Genomic DNA, 17302 nt, shown 5'->3' with positions numbered 1-17302 from the left:
TAAATCTGTTTTAGCTTTCTTCATGTAAAGCAGCTCTTGACACAGAGTTGTTTCCTATCCTACCTCGTCCCATATTCCGGACCCACTTCTATCTCCACTTCAAAGTTGGGGTTCCTGCTTTCTCGGTATGTGTCTATCAGGACCAGAAATGAGCTGAAGACATTGTGGGGCTCATAATTCTAAGGAGACTTTGTGGCCTGGAAGAATGTTTACTGTTCTCCAGATTTTTGAGATATGAATAAAATCATGAGTGACCAAACTGTAACTCTTCCTTTATGCCACAATAAATGTAAATGAACACTAACATATATGGTTTAGATTCTGTGTAAGACTAAAGCCTGAATTTGTCAAAGGATTCTGAAACATATTACCTATGTTGCTTAGTTTCTTGTGGGAAAAAGAGCGTCTCAGATTCTGGAAATCTTAATTCTCAGGATCAATAACAAAGCACAGAGTATTTGTCTTAATGAAACAAACTTGTTTAAAGTTAAACTGGATTTGTGGCAAGACGGTCGAATAGGAACAGCTCCGCTGCGCAGTTCCCAGCTACAACGAGGCAGAAGGCAGGTACTGTCTGCATTTCCAAGTTAAGGTTTCTGGTTCATCTCATTGGGACTGGTTAGGCAGTGAAGGCAGCCCAAGGAGGGTGAGCCAAAGCATGGCTGGGCGTCGTCTCACCTGGGGAGTGGAAGGGGCCAGGGAACTTCCTCTACTAGATGAGGGAAGCCATTAGGGACTTTTCCTGGTACTCGGGCACTCTGGCTCAGATACTGCATTTTTCCCATGGTCTTCACAACCCGCAGAACAGAGATTACCTCCAGTGCCTACAACACTAGTGTCTGGATTTCCAGCACAAAACTGGGTGGCCTTTCAGGAAGACACTAAGCTTTAACCTCACCTGTGTAACCAAGTGGCCAGGAAGTCTACACAGTGTCTGGGTAGAGCCCACAGAAGATCAGTAAGGCCACTGCAGGCAGACTGTGTCACTCGACTCCCTTCTTGCTGGACAGGGGCTCCCTGAAAAAAGGCAGAAGCCCACCAGGGACCTATGAATGAAGCCCCACCTTCCTGGGACACAGCACCTGGGAAAAGGGTTGTTGTAGGTATAGCTTCACCAGACTTAAACATCATTGCATGGTAGCTCTGAAGGGAGCACAGCCTTTGAGCTCTAATAAGGGACAGACTGTCTGCTCTAGTGACTCCTTGGCCCCATATATCCTGAATAGGAGACACTGGTCAGCAGGAGATGACAGACACCTCATACAGGACAGTTCTGGCTGCAGGTACCTTTCTGGTACAAAGCTACCAGATGAAGGATCAGGTAGCAACCTTTGCTGCTCTGCAGCCCCTGCTGGTGATTCGCAGGCAAACACGGTCTCGAGTGGACCTACGGCAAACTCTGGCACACCTGCAGCAGAGGATCCTGACTGTTAGAAGGAAAACTAACAAACAGAAAGAAATAGTTTTGACATCAACAGAGATGACATCCACTCAAAGACCCCATTCAAAGATCATCAACTTCGAAGAAGAAAGGTAGATAAATCCATGAAGATGGGAAGAAACTAGTGCAAAAAGGATGAAAACTCCAAAATCTAGAACACCTCTTCTCCTCCTGGGGATCTTAACTCCTCACCAGCAAGGGAACAAAACTGGACGGAGAATGAGTTTGATGAACTGACAGAAGCACATTTCAGAAGGTGGGTAATAACAAACTTCTCCAAGCTAAAGGAGCCTGATGTAACCCAATGCAAGGAAGCTAAGAACCTTGAAAAAAGGTTAGACAAAATGCTAACTAAAATAACCAGTGAAGAGAAAAACATACACGACTTGATGGAGTGGAAAAACACAGCAGGAGAACTTCGTGCAGCCTGCACAAGTTCCAATAGCTGAACCGATCAAGTGGAAGAAAGGATATGAGAGATTGAAAATCAACTCAGTGAAATAAAGTGAGAAGGCAAGATGTGAGAAAAAAGAGTGGGAATAAATGAACAAAACCCTAAGAATTATGGGATAATGTGAAAAGACTAAATCTATGTTTCACTGGTGTACCTGAGTGTGACAGGGAGAAAGGATCCAAGTTGGAAAACACTCTTCAGCATATTTTTATCTAGGAGAACTTCCAAACCTAGCAAGACATGTCAACATTCAATTCAGAAACACAGAGAACAGCATGAAGATGCTCCTTGAGAAGAGCAACCCCAAAACACATAATCATCAGATTCACGAGGGTTGAAATGAAGGGAAAAATGCTAAAGACAGCCAGAGAGAAAGGGAAGCCCATCAGAATGACAGTGCATCTCTTCGCAGAAACCCTACAAGCCAGAAGAGAGTGGGGGCCAATATTCAACATCCTTAAAGAAAAGAACTTTCAACCCAGAAGTTTATATACAGCCAAATTGACCTTCACAAGCAAAGGAGAAATAAAATTCTTTAAAGACAAGCAACTGCTGAGAGATTTCCAAGTCACCACCAGGCCTGCCTTACAAGAAACTACCAGTACCAGCCACTGCAAAAGTATACCAAATTGTAACGACCATTGGCACTATGAAGAAATCGCATCAACTAACTGGCAAAACAGCCAGCTAGCATCAAAATGGAAAGATCAAATTCACACATAACAATATTAACCTTTAATGTAAATGGGTTAAATGGCCCAATTAAAAGACACAGAGTGGCGAGTTGGATAAAAAGTCAAGACCCATCAGTATGCTGTATTCAAGAGACCCACGTCATGTGCAAAGACACACATAGGCTCAAAATAAAGGATCAAGGAAGATTTGCCAAGCAAATGGAAAGAAAAAGAAAAAGAAAAGCAGCGGTCGCATTCCTAGTCTCTGATAAAACAGACTTTAAACCAACAAAGATCAAAGATGGTGAAGGGATCAATGCAATAAAAAGAGCTAACTGTTCTAAATAAACATGCAGCCAATCCAGGAGCAACCCGATACAAACATTAAGGAAGTTCTTAAGGACCTACAAAAAGGTGTAGACCCCCACACAATAACAGTGGGAGACTTTAACACCCACTGTCCATATTACACAGATCAACAAGATGGAAAATTCACAAGGATACGCAGGATGTGAGCTCAGATCTGGACCAAGCAGACCTAAAAGACATCTACAGAACTCTCCACCCCAAATCCACAGAATATACATTCCTCTCAGCACCACATTGCACTTATTCTACAATTGACCATATAATTGGAAGAAAAACTCTCCTCAGCAAATACAAAAGAAAAAAATCAGAGACAAATAGTCTCCCAGACCACAGTGCAATCCAATTAGAACTTAGGATTAACAAAGTCACTCAAAACCCCAAAACTACACAGAAAATTTACAGCCTGTTACTGAGTGACCACTGGATGAATAATGAAATGAAGGCAGAAATAAAGATGTTGTTTGAAACCAACGAGAATGAAAACACAGCATAACAGGATCTCTGGGACACGATTAAAGCAATGTGTAGAAGGAAATTTATAACATTAAATGCCCACATGAGAAGCAAGGAAAGATCTAAAATCGACACCCTATCGTCATGATTAAAAGAACTAGAAGAGCAAGATCAATCAAGTTCAAAAGATAGCAGACGACAAGAAACAACTAAGATTAGAGAAGATCTCAAAAAGACAGACACACAAAAAAAATTAAAAAGAAAAAAAAAAAGCAGTGAATCCAGGAGCCAGTCTTATGAAAAGATCAACAAAATAGACCGCTAGCTGATAGCAAAGAAGGAATGAGAAAATAATCAAAGGGATGCAATAAGAAATGATAAAGGGTATATCATCACGGATCCCACAGAAGTACAGACGGCCACCAGAGAATACTACAAACACCTCTATGCAAATCAGTAAATCTAGAAGAAATGAATAAATTTCTGGACACTTACACCCTCCCAAGACTAAATCAGGAAGAAGTCGAATCCCCGAATAGACCATAACAAGGTCTGAAATTGAGGCAGCAATCAATAACCTACCAAAAAACGTATCCAAGACCAGATGTGTTCATAGCCAGATTCTACCAGAGGCACAAAGAGGAGCTGCAACCACACCTTCTGAAAGTATTCTAAACAATAGAAAAAGAGGGGATAGTCCTGCACATCATCAGGATACCAAAACCAGGAAGAAACACAACAAAGAAGGAAAATTACAGGGCAATATCCACAATGAACATCGATGCAAAAATCTTCAATAAAGTACTGGGAAACAGAGTCCAACGGCACATCAAAAAGCTTGTCCGTCACAATCAACTTGGCTTCATCCCTGGGATGCAAGTCTGGCTTAGCACATGCAAATCTAGAAACATAATCCATCACATAAACAGAACCAAAGACAAAAACCACAAAATTATCTCAACAGATGCAGAGAGGGCTTTGACAAAATTCAACCACGCTTCATGCCAAAAACTCTCAATAAACTAGGTATTGATGGAATGTATCCCAAAATAATAAGAGCTATTTATGACAAACCCACAGCCAATGTCATACTGAATGGGCAAAAACTGGAAGCATTCTCTTTGAAAACTGGCACAAGACAAGGATGCCCTGTCTCACCACTCCTGTTCAACTGAGTATTGGAAGTTCTGGCCAGGGCAATCAGCCAAAAAAAAAAAAAAAAGAAAAAAGAAATACAGCGTATTCCATTAGGAAAAGAGGAAATCAGATACTTGTCCCTATTTGCAGATGACCTGGTTGTATATTTGGAAGACTCTATCATCTCAGTCCAAAATCTCCCTAGGCCGATAAGCAACTTCAGCAAAATCTCAGGATACAAAATCAATGTGCCAAAATCACAAGCACATACAGAGAGCCAAATCTGTACACCTATACAGAGAGCCAAATCATGAGTTAACTCCCATTCACAATTGCTACAAGAAGAATAAAATACCTAGGAATACAACTAACAAGGGATGTGAAAGACCTCTTCAAGAAGAACTAGAAACCACTGCTCAATGAAATAAGAGAGGACACAAACAGATGGAAAAACATTCCATGCTCATGATTAGGAAAAATCAATATTGTGAAAATGGCCATACTGCCCAAAGTAATTTATAGCTTCAATGCTATCCTCATCAATCTACCATTGATTTTCTTCACAGAATTGGGGGAAAAAACCACCTTAAATTTCAGATGGAATCATAAAGCCAGGACAATCCTAAGGGGGGCAAAAAAATGCTGAAGGCATCATGCTACCTGACTACAAACTGCACTACAAGGCTGCAGTAATCAAAACAGCATGGTACTGGTACCAAAACAGAGATACATAGACCAATGAAACAGAACAGAGGCCTCAGAAATAATGCCACATATCTACATCCATCTGATCTTTGACAAGCCTGACAAAAACAAGCAAAGGGAAAAGGATTCACTATTTAACTAATGTTATTGGGAAAAGTGGCTAGTCATCTGCAGAAAGCTGAACCTGGATCCCTTCCTAACCCCTTATACAAAAATTAACTTCAGATGGATTAAAGATTTAAACATAAGACCTAAAATCATAAAAACCCTAGAAGAAAATACAGGCAGTATCATTCAGAACATAAACATGGGCAAGCACCTAATGACTAAAACACCAAAAGTAATGAATGACAACAAATGCCAGAAATGACGAATGGGATCTAGTTAAACTTCAGCACTTCTGCACAGCAAGAGAAACTATCATCACAGTGAACAGGCAACCTACAGAATGGGAGAAACTTCTTGCAATCTATCCATGTGACGAAGGACTGATATCCCAAATCTACAGAGAACTTAAATTTTCAAGGAAAAAAACCAAACAACCCCATCAAAAAGTGGATGAAGGATATGAAGAGACACATCTCAAAAGAAGACATTTATGCAGCCAACCAAAATGTGAAAAAAGGCTCGTTTTCACTAGTCATGAGAGAAATGCAAATCAAAACCACAGCGAGATACCATCTCACCGCAGTTAGTATGGTGAGCATTAAAAAAGCAGGAGACAACAGATGCTGGAGTGGATCTGGAAAAATAGAAATGCTTTTACAGTTTGTAGGAGTGTCAATTAGTGCAACCATTGTGGAAGGTAGTGTGGTGGTTCCTCAAGGATTAGAAATAGAAATACCATTTGACTGAGCAATCCCAATACGAGGTATATACCCAAAGGATTATAAATCATTCTATTATAAAGACACATGCACACTTAGGTTTATTGCAGCACCGTTCACAATATCAAACCCTTGGAACCAACCCAAATGCCCATCAGTGAGAGAATAAAGAAAATGTGGCACATATGCACCATGGAATACTGTGGAGCCATAAAAAAGGGATGAGTTCATGTCCTTTTCAAGGGACATGGATGAAGCTGGAAACCGCCATTCTCAGCAAACTGGCACAAGAACAGAAAACCAAACACTGCATGTGCTCACTCATAAATTCGAGTTGAACAATGAGAACACATGGACACAGGGAGGGGAGCATCACAAACAGGGGCCTGTTCGGGGGTTGGGGCCTAGGGGAGGAAAAGCAGTGGGTGGGAGGATAGGGGAGGAATAGCATTAAGAGAAATACCTAATGTAGATGGGAGGGTGATGAATGCAGCAGACCATGATGGTACATGTATACCTATGTAACAAACTTGTACGCTCTGCACAGGTACCCCGGAACAGGAAGTGTAATATAATAATAAATCACATTCTAAATTATTTTTCCAATTTTCATTTTTGTTGTTTAACATTCTTTTTGGATCCTTGCTGATATCACTTCCTTACAACCTACAATCTGAGTTCTCCTTGTGGCCTTTCAGAATTTTCATTTCATCACCATTTATTGCTACAGAGGCAGTATGCTCCTTGGGGGTGTCATAACAACCATGCTCTCGTATAATGCCGGAATCGTTACACTCATCCCTTCTGTTATGCAGCAGCTGTCGTGTTCGGCTTTTTAATTTACCTTCCTTTGGTTGAGGATTTTCCACCCCTTGAGTGGGTGACTGTAATGTTCATTGTGTGACTGTAATGTTTGTTGTCTGTGGTCATTTGGTTTCAATCCTGGATGCTGTAGGGGCCAAGGTTCTGTATGAGTTCCTTGGTTATAAATAGGCTTTGTCCAGTAGCCTTCTCAAATGCTGGTTCTGTTAGCAATTTACTGTGTATTCGAGCAGGCTCACTACCTTCTGTGAGACTGAGATTGCAGACGTCTCAGGAAGTTTATCTCATTCTCCATCAGCCTGCCCTCTGTCAACAGGATTTGTACTGGGTTTCTCATTTTAGCCTCCAGACAAGTAGGCAGTGCTTATAGCTAAGAGCTAGCTGAATGCCGCAGAAGCAGATGAGCATGTGATAGAACTTAGTTTCCCAGGTGGAGCTCTTTGTTGTCTAAAAAGATGGACTGCTCAGTGCCATGACTTCCCTGCCCAGCCCTGGAGAGGGAGACAAAGCTGGATGGAGGCTTGGTTTGCAGAGAGCACAAGCACCATCTCTGAGGGTGGCATGGGGAGCTTATGGTGAAATGTACTATGGTCTTGCCAGGGAAGGGAGAGGGATGCATCAGCTCCACATGCATGTTGGGCAGGCCAAAAGGCAAGCTGCCTCCTATCACACATTTGTTTGGGATCCATAACTCAGAAATTTTTCCCACGGCCCCAAACACACAGGTTGTGGCTCACCTGACTTCAACTGCAATAACACTGACACTCTGTGTAGAGACGGTGGGGGTGGGATTTTGCTGTTCAAGCAAGCCCAGGTCTGGGGAGCACACTGCCCGTGAAGGGAGATGGGAGAGCTGCCTCAAATAGTCTTGGAATAACTGTCCATTCTCTGCAGGAGCAGCCATGGCTGTGAATGCAGGAGTGGGTGGGAGGAGAAGTCTCTCTCTCCAAATCCATGTCCAAGTACTGGTTCCAGCTGACTACTGTGGCAGATCCACACTCCTCCCCTACAGAGCCCAGGACAGTGCTTCCATCTATACCGGAAAGAATACAGTCATCTTCGGTCTGCAAAGCGGGAAGCTCTCACGTGCAAGAAAGCACCACGCTCTGGTTTACTTTGTCCCAAAGAGTGCTCCCATGGTGCACTGCACTATTGTTTCTCCTAGCGATATCCCACTGCAAGGGTCAGACCTCCAGGAATCCAGCACAGACGGATTCCAGGAATCGGGCCTCCTGCAGCTTCCTGGGTTCTACCAGCCTTAAATGATGGCTGCAGTCCAAGTAGGTGCTGGGGAAAATTTGCAGGCGTTTCGGTGATACAGAGACACAATGGCTGAGATCCTCTAGACAAGAAAGAGGCTCACAATAAACAGACATCCATTACGGAACCTGCCACCTCAGCTGAAGTCTGGGGAGATAACAAGCCAGCCTGTGTGAGCTGCCAGCCCATGCTTTCCCCCAAAGAGGTTCTCAAATTTTTCCCTCTCCAGTGATTGGGCTCACTATGGCAGACAGACTCTGCAACACTTCAGAAACCAACAGTCTGCAACAAGGGTAAGGGAAACCACAAAAGCCCACCTACCTGTTCCGAAGGACTCCAGGTTTCTTGGGATTTGATCTCTGCCAAGCTCTTCCTTTCTTACTTTCAGATTCTTCCCTTTTGGATTCCCAGATAGGCTTTACCATTCTCCACTCAATATTCCAGTCCAGGGGTTATAATTATTCACCTGTAACTTTTCTTTTTCTGCAGAGAACTCATGTCTACTATCTCCAGTCAGCCATCATGAGAAGTTCTTTCCTCTTTTCAAATATAAACGTTTAGTATGATAAACGTTCATCTTAGAGGCACTTTTGGCAAATCCTATGTGTTTTGGTATGGTATGTCTCTTCTGTCATTTGTCTCTAGATATTTTTTTTAATGTATAACTTCATTCCTTCTTCTTTTTTGTTCCTTCTTAAGAAAGAATCTCCCTCTGTCACCCAGGCTGCAGTCCCATGGCATGATCTCTGGAATAGCTGTAGCCTCTGCCTCCCCCCATCGGTGTGCTGTATCCACACCAATCTCACATGCAAGGATACATAAAGACTCAAAACAAAGGGATGCAGGAAGATTTACCAACCAAATGGAGAGCAGCAACAACAACAACAAAAAAACAGGAGTTACAATTCTCATCTCTGATAAAACAGACTTTAAAGCAACAAAGATCAAAAGAGACAAAAAGGACACTACATAATGGTAAAAGCATCAATGCAACAAAAACAGCTAACGACCCTACATATATTCTCACCCAATACAGAGTTACCCAGATACATAAGGCAACTTCTTAATGACTTAACGAAGAGACTTAGACGCCCACGCAACAATAGTGGGAGACTTTAAACACTGCATTGTCAATATTAGACAGATCAATGAGATAGAAAATTAACAAGGATATCCAGGACTTGAACTCAGACCTGGAACAAGTAAACTTAACAACTATTTACAGAACTCTCCACCCCAAATCCACAAAACATACATTTTTCTCAGTACCACATCACACCTATTCTAAAAGTGACCACATAATCGAAAGTAAATCACTCCTCAGCAATTGCATAGATAGAAAAAAAGAAAAGAAGAAAAGTCATATGGTTGATATCAACAGATGCAGAAAAGTGACAGCATCTGAAAATTTCAACACTCAATGGTAGAACCTGCTAGGAAACTAAGAATGGAGGAGAACTTATTCTTAATAGAGAGCATTTCCTAATGAAACTACAGCTAACATTGTACTACTAAGAAAAATATGGGGTTTTTTTTCTCTCAAAGATTGGAGACGAAAGAAAGCAAGAGTGTCCATTCTCGTCATTCTTATTTAACACAATATTGGGAGTTCCAGCTGCTGTGATAAAGGAAAACAAACAAGTGAACGACATATAGGAAGGGAGGAACACACACTCTTCTTTCTTGCAGCTTGTACACACAGAAAATGCCAAAGAATTTCCAAAACCTTTTTGAATTAATAAATGAGTTCTGCAAGGTTAGAGAGTATTAGATAAATAAAAAAGCCAATCATCGTTCTGTACACTAAAGATGAACATGGGAAATAGAAATTTAAAAAACCAGTACGACTTATTACATCTCTCGAAGAGAAATGAAGAAGCCTTCGTGATGGCTGACTAGGGGCGTTTGCTTTCTCCAATAAGAGAACCAAAGTGAGTAACCACACCTAACTTGATCATCCAAGACACAGCAATGGAAAAGAGGCAATACCTGAAGCAGGGAAGAATTAGGTGAGGCAGCCTGCTTGGCTAGGATGGGCTGGGAGCTGAGAGACTATCTAACAACTTAAGCGGTTAATGACCCCCAGGGATCCATATTGACACCAGTACCCCTGTAATCCTAGCCACTGGAGAACTAACCCCACTCAGTGAGTCCTGAAACTAACATAGGGAGCTGCAGAGAAATAGTGTGAAGGCACTGGCTTATGGATAGAGCCTGTGCAGGATCCCTTACATTCACTGAGACCTAACAAGATTGCCTACTGTTCTGGAGCCCAGCAGTGCTGGGGCTGAGAGGCAATAGAAAAGATTGCTGCTGTCCCCGAGACGTAGTTAGCACTACCAGAGCTGAGGCACGTGTGGCACATGTGCTGACAACAGGCAGGCCAAAGCTGCTGTCACTGAAACCAGTATTGCCTGCCTAGTGGCAGGGAAGTGGCACAAATCCTGCCACCATTCACCTAAGCATTCTGCCAGTGGCCTGAGGATCCTCCCAACCCCTGCTTTTCCATGGCCAGCATATGTACACAACATCAGCCCTGAGGAAAAAAAACCAGCCTGACAAGGTTTAATCCCCTTCCTATGCCAGAGCTAAGTCTGGAGCTTGGGTGTTACCCAGCTCAGTCCAGTATTATTGACACCTGAACACTCCTCTTGAGGGGGCTCAGGCTGGATCTCATTCACCTGCTTGCTATAACCACAGCGGATACGTGTATGCAAGGTATCACACGTAGGCCAGGAGACTGGCCTGACAAGCCCACTGCAGCCTGGAACACACTGCTTGGGGGCTGACCTTCCACTGCCACTGCCAGCGCCATCAGCCATGCTACATCAGTTGTCCAGAGGCCCACTAACCTACCCACATGCCCAGCACACAGCTGTCACTATTCCATCAGTGTAGGCCACCTGGGGGCCCAAGCATTGGCCTGCTTGGACACACTAACACTTGTGCCATTGCAGGTCACATTGAAGCCCAAAGATATAATTGTTCAGTCCACTGCTGCCACTACTAGGGCCTGCAGTCTGGCCAAGCTGGCGTCCGAGTCCCCAGTGAAATTGCAGTACAGGCTCCAATACTGACTGCACCCACAGCCAGTGAAAAAGTCTCAGATGCTCTTTACAACCAAGAAATCATACAGAGACTATCCTACTGCATGAACCGAGAATTAAAGCCAAAGTGCCTTACCCAAGCAATGCTAGATTCATCCTCAGAAATATGTCCTTCCCTATAGAAAACTGGAAGGGACTGATAGGCCAGTTATGCTGGTATCAGTGAAAGGACACATGAGAAAGCTAGTTAATATGACATTTCCAAAGGACACAATAATTCTCCAGAAATAGAACCAAATCAAAAAGATATTCATAAAATGGCAGAAAAACGACATGAATAACTATAAAGAAGCTCAGCGAGAAAGAAGAACATTTTAAAAACCAGAAACAAAAGCAAGTCAGTATATGAAGGAGGAGTACACCAGTTTAGTTTTTATTAGAACTAAATTCTAGAACTGAAAAATTCTTTTCATGAACTACACACAGTGGGTTTAGAAGCAGCAAGAATAGGCTAGATCAAGCAAACGAAAGAAAGAAAAAACAACCACAGAACTTGAAAACAAGTCTTTAGAAATTAACAAAGCAGACACACATTTTTAAAAGAATAAAAAAGAATTAACAAAATCTTTACAATATATAGGACACCATAAAGTGACCGAATATATAAACTACTGGTATCTCAGCAGATGAAAAAACAACAAAAGGACTCACAAGCTGTTTAGCAAAATAACAAATGAAACTTCCAAAGTCTAGCAAGAGATTTACACATCCAGATACAGGAGATCCAGCTACCCGCTCAGATGTGACACAAAAAAAATCTTCTCTACAGCGCATTATAGTAACACTGTCGTCCAAAGTCAATGACAAAGAGAGAATTGTAAGAACAGCAAGAAAAAGGGATCTAGTTATCTATAGCAGAAAACCCAATGGACAAACAGATTGCTCAGCAGATATCTTGCACGCAAGGTTAGAATGAGATGATATATCCAAAGTGCTGAAAGAAAACATCTGTCAGCCCAGGATTCTATATCCAGTTAAATTTTCCTTCACAAATGCTGGAGAATTAAAGTCTTCTCCAGACAAGCAAAGACTGAGGGAATTCATCACCAACAGATGGGGCCTACCAGAACTGTTTAAGGGAGTACTAACTCTGAAAATGGAAGAAAAATATTTGCCACCACAAAAACACATCAAGACATAAAATTCTATTGTAAGAAAACATAAAAATAGGAAAGGACACAAATGGTACCCCTACAGATAACTGCCACAACACAATAATAGTAAGAGAAAAAGAAAGAAGGAATATACAAAATCAGAACACAATTAACAGTATGACAGCTATAGGACCTCACATATCAACTTATCAGTAACCTTGAAAACAAATGGACTAGAATGCACACTTAAAAGACACAGACTCCATGGATTAAAGAACGTGATCCACTATTATGCTGTTTACAGGAAACTCGCTATACCTGCAAAGACAGCATACAGACTGAAAGTAACGGACAGAAAATAGCATACTGAAGCCAAAAGTAAGCAGCAGTAGCTATACTTTAGGCCAAAGGCAGGAAAAATAGGAAAGACAAAGAAGGTCATTACAATTCCATATATATGCAGCCAGTACTGGAACACTCAGGTTCATAAAACAAATCTTAATCTAAGGAGAGATATTTCAACACAAGAATGGGGGGAACTTCAAACCCCACTTGCCTTACAGCAATCATCTAGACAGGAAAACAACAATAAAGTACTGAACTCCGACTAGACATCGAACTGAAGGTACCTGACAAAAATTTGCCGAATGTTTTACCGCAAAACTGCTGAGGGCATACTTTTTTCATGAGCACATGGAGGATTCTCCAAGACAGACCACTGTAGGTCACGAAACAATTCTGAAAAAAGTTCAGAGAACCAAAATCCCATGAAGCATATTCTACCACCACTGTGGAATAAAATGAGAAATTAAGATTGAGCTCAGTGGCTCATGCCTGTAATCTCAGCACTTTGGGAGGCTAAGGCAGGAGGATTGTGTAAGCTCAGTAGTTCAAGGAGAGCAGGATGGCAAGACCCTGTCTCTATTAAAAATTTAAGACCCGACGTGGTGGCTCAAGCATGTAATCCCAGCACCTTGGGAGGCTGAGGCGGGACAGGTCACCAGGAAAGAAGTTTGAGACCAGTCTGTCCAACATAGTGAAACCCCATCTCTACTAAAAGTACAAAAAATGAGCCAGGTATGTGTGGTGTTGTGCACCGCCCCCCCCCACCCCCCCACCCCCCCTGTAATCCCAACTACTAAGGAGGCCGAGGCAGGAGAATCCTGTGAACCTGGGAGGCAGAGGTTGCAGTGAGTCAAGATCACATTATTCATTGCACCCCAACCTGAGCAACGAGTGAGACTCCACCTCAAAACAAAAAACAAAGAAAAAACACCGACTTTACATCACCTCTTTCATTTCTGACTGAAATGCTGGACCAGTCCTGAGGAAAATTAATTGCAGGTGAGTAATGATAGTCTTGGGTCTCCATCTAAAAAAAAAAAAAAAAATTAAATCAGCAGGGCATGGTGGCATTATGTCTGTAGTCCCAGCTACTCAGGAACCTCAAGTGTGAGGATTACTTGAGCCCGGCTCACTGCAACATCTACCTCCCAGGTTAAAGTGATCCTCCCGCCTCAGCCTCCAGGGAGCTGCCACCACATCCAGCTAATTTTTTTTTTTTAATATATTTTAATAGATATGTGATTTTGCCGTGTTGGTCAGGCCGGTCTTGAACTTCTCACCTTAGCTTAAGTTACTCCATATTGTTTTATTCTGCTTACTGCATGTGTGTCAAGGCACAGAGTTTTCCATTGCGGGCATGTCTGGGCAAGCCACCTGTGTGGCCTTTCTTATCTGTGTAGCTGTGGGCATGTCTTGGGCAACCACCCTGTGCAAGTTCCCTTACCTGTGCCTGCAGATTGTTCTTTCATTTGAAGGGATTCAACTGCGGATCCACGCTCACTGCCAGCCTGACTGGTTTCTTCCTTCCTACTCTCTCACTTTCCCTAGAGGGAGTCCCATAAAGGGACAGGATGGATGGGGAGCAGGCTGTCATGCCATCCTGGCAATGCTATGGAATAAAATTCAACTTCAGTGGTCATTGATGTTGCGATTGGCAAATCTTGGCCAGACGGAGAAGAATGGCATCTGGATAGCTTAATAAAAATAATAAAATTCAACCCTCTGAATGGACCCTCTCCTCAGCCAAAGGCATTCCGAAGTAAACCTGAAAAGCTAGTTCACACGATAATTGGAAGTGGGGGTTGGACATGCATCATTAGGTTCTCCTTCCTTTGGAATTCAGGCATTCACATTACCTTCCTTTGGAATTCAGGCATGGCTGACCAGCATTCACATTAAAACAGAGACCTTCAGACTGAGGAAACAGACTCTTCGTAGCCATAACCAACAGGACAGATAGCAGGTCCTGAGAGAAATCCAAGTATTTTACCCCAAAATATATTTATGCAACATATTTTTGGAATGGTCCTGCAAAGCTGTCTTTTGTGGGGAGAAAAAAATCTGCATTCTGTAGAGAATCTCCTTCACTTTCCAGTCCTTTTATCAGATTCAGAAGATAATTAACTAAGAGTCTGGCACCTTTTAAAATCTGATTTACAAACTATACTCTCTGACGCTTTCTACCTGGAGGCTTCATCTGCATAACCGGAACTTTGGTGGCAGGAACAGTGATTGACAGGTGCTGAGCTTCCACATCGCCTTGCCCCAGAGAAACGACTGGAGATCAAGTCCTGGTGTGGTGCTGGAGAACAGTCACAGTTCTCCAATGCGGCTGCGGCTGCCTTGAAGGGGGCACTTTCAGCAGCAGCATGGAGTAGAAACACAGCAAGAAAATCTGTCACTGCACTCCAGCCCACAAAAAGGAGTTATTGTCACAAAATTAAGTCCAGCCTGGAGATGGCAGGGGCTAAGAATTTATGAATCCATGACAACCGTTTGTTTCTACCCCTCGCCTGCCCTCTGCACTCAAGGCATCTTCTAATCACCCATCAAAATCACCTTAGCAGCTTCCTTCTCAGCCCTTCTCTACTCAAAGGTGGCTTTTGTTTTCTGCACAGCTGAATCTTCTCTTCAGGCAGGAGGCTGAGCAAGATGTATCCGAATGTCCATCTTGAATGCTGCTATTATACATACCCTAGCAGCCTTGGGGAACCGTGTGGCTTTCACTTTAGAGAGCTCCGAACGCAGCCCTACAACAGAGACCCTTTTTGCCATTCCTTGGGACAGAGTTTGCCAGTACACCTCATGAAAACAACTCTTAAGGTCCCTCCCCTGATGATTTTCGTCTCTAAGTCCAGAGTGGGAGAAAACAGGATGGAAGCAGCTCTGGGATTTACTGAATCTCTCCTCTGAATAAAAGAGTAATCTGTTCTGTGTGTGCCAGGTGCGGTGGCTCCTGCCTATAATCCCAGCACTTTGAGAGGCCAATGGAGGAGGACTGCTTGAGCCTACAAGCTGGGCAGCATAGTAAGACCCTGTTTCTACAAAGTTAAAAAAAATTTTTTTTGAAAAGAAATACATAAAATGCACTCAGGAATGATCCAGTCTGGTCTGGTACAAGGAGGTGCCTTAATGATTTAACGATAAAAAAATAGAACCAGCATCTTTATTATGGGATGACGTACAATCTACCTTCTCATATCTAGGCATCTGAAGTCAACCGGTCTATCTGATGTCCACAGAACCAAGTGCAGAGAGATGGGGCTCGCCAGTCCTCAAGGGGCAGGCCTTTCCGGCCTTTCCTGCCTGCTGCCTGCTGCCTGCAGGAGGATTGACCTGGGTTCCTATTTTGTTTCTTGGTGGTTTTGGAGACAGGATCTCACTCTGTCACCCAGGCTGGAGTGCAGTGGTGCCTCCTTGACCTCCTGGGCTCAGGACCTTCCCACCTCACCTTCCCTAGTAGCTGGGACCACAGGCACATGCCACAACTCCCAGCTAATTTTTATTTTTATTTTTCCTAGAGATGTGGTCTGCCTATGTTGTCCAGGACGGTCTCAAACTCCTGGCCTCAAGCGATCCTGCTGCCTCAGCTTCCCACAGTGCTGGGGTTACAGGCCCGAGCCACCAAGCCAGGCCATCCCTGCGTCTGTGCTGGGCACGGAAATTAAACCGATGGCCTGAACTCCAAGAACCGGAAGACCGCCTCTTCCCAGAGTTTTAGGGCCATTTTAGGAGAACAGACTTCTTACCATCGGCCTTCCACGCAGTGAGAATCTCAGACAGTTCAATGCTATTCCCAAGAAACGAGCCCAGTGAAACTTCCAGGACTACATCTTACAAGTGGAACTGGTGAAATCCCAACGCCACCCTCACTTGCTACCAATCACCCCCTCCCAGCAGCTGAAGCCCACCGGTATTTCCAGCAGCGTCGGATGGACCAGTCCCTCCAGACCCACAGAGACCTGGGTGAGTCAATGAGGGGAGACTCGGATTTGGGGCAGTCCTGGGTCAAACTGGGTTTCTCCGCAGCGCAGACCAATCTCACCCAAGCCGGCAGGAACAGGCAGGCCGAACTGAAGGAGCTTGAGCTACTCACCCGACATGGTCCTCCGGGCCGCGTGCAGTGGGCGCCGGGGTGCAGTGGGTAGACTTCCCCACCACGGAACCCTCAGAGCAGAGGCGCCGTCTCCAGGAACCGGCGTGGACTTCCAGGCCTGCGGGCGACCGCGTGGCGGTCTCGACACCCTGAGCCTCAGGCGCCGCCAGCGTCACCCCCGGCCAGCTACGCACCCGGTGTCACTGCGCCCCACGGGACCCCGGCCCTCCCCGCACTGCCTCCGTGGCGCTCAAGGTCAGCCTCCTGCCCTCTGGCCAGGGTCCCCTTGATCCCCTGTCCTCCCCGCTGTCACCTGCGACCCCGCTGCGTTTAATTACTCAAGTGCCCAGCAACGACATCGCCCCCGGAACCCCGAGCGACCTCTGCGGTATGAGCAGCCGCCCCGCCGCCCCGCGCACCTGCTTGGAGTTCTGGGCATCTTCTTTCCCCACCCCAGCTGGCGCTCCCCGGTTACCCCGCCCCGTCCACTCCCTGGCCCACCCCTGAGCTCCCGGACC

At 44.2% G+C, this 17302-nt stretch overlaps 1 long non-coding RNA gene across 1 annotated transcript in view; it reads right to left on the bottom strand.

Annotated features, from left to right (window-relative positions):
* Positions 1 to 16986, bottom strand: part of LOC118150937 (uncharacterized) — a 31815-nt gene extending 14829 nt beyond the window's left edge. Inside the window, exons 1-2 of the long non-coding RNA XR_004739051.3 lie at positions 16785 to 16986; positions 13634 to 13715 (exon numbers count right to left, since the gene is read on the bottom strand). This is a non-coding gene — a long non-coding RNA (uncharacterized LOC118150937). The remainder of the gene's footprint in view (positions 1 to 13633; positions 13716 to 16784) is intronic.
* Positions 16987 to 17302: the final 316 nt, after the last annotated feature.

Source organism: Callithrix jacchus, chromosome Y, assembly GCF_049354715.1.
Source record: "Callithrix jacchus isolate 240 chromosome Y, calJac240_pri, whole genome shotgun sequence".
Taxonomy (NCBI): Eukaryota; Metazoa; Chordata; class Mammalia; order Primates; family Cebidae; genus Callithrix; species Callithrix jacchus.
This window is presented reverse-complemented; position numbering and strand designations above follow the sequence as displayed.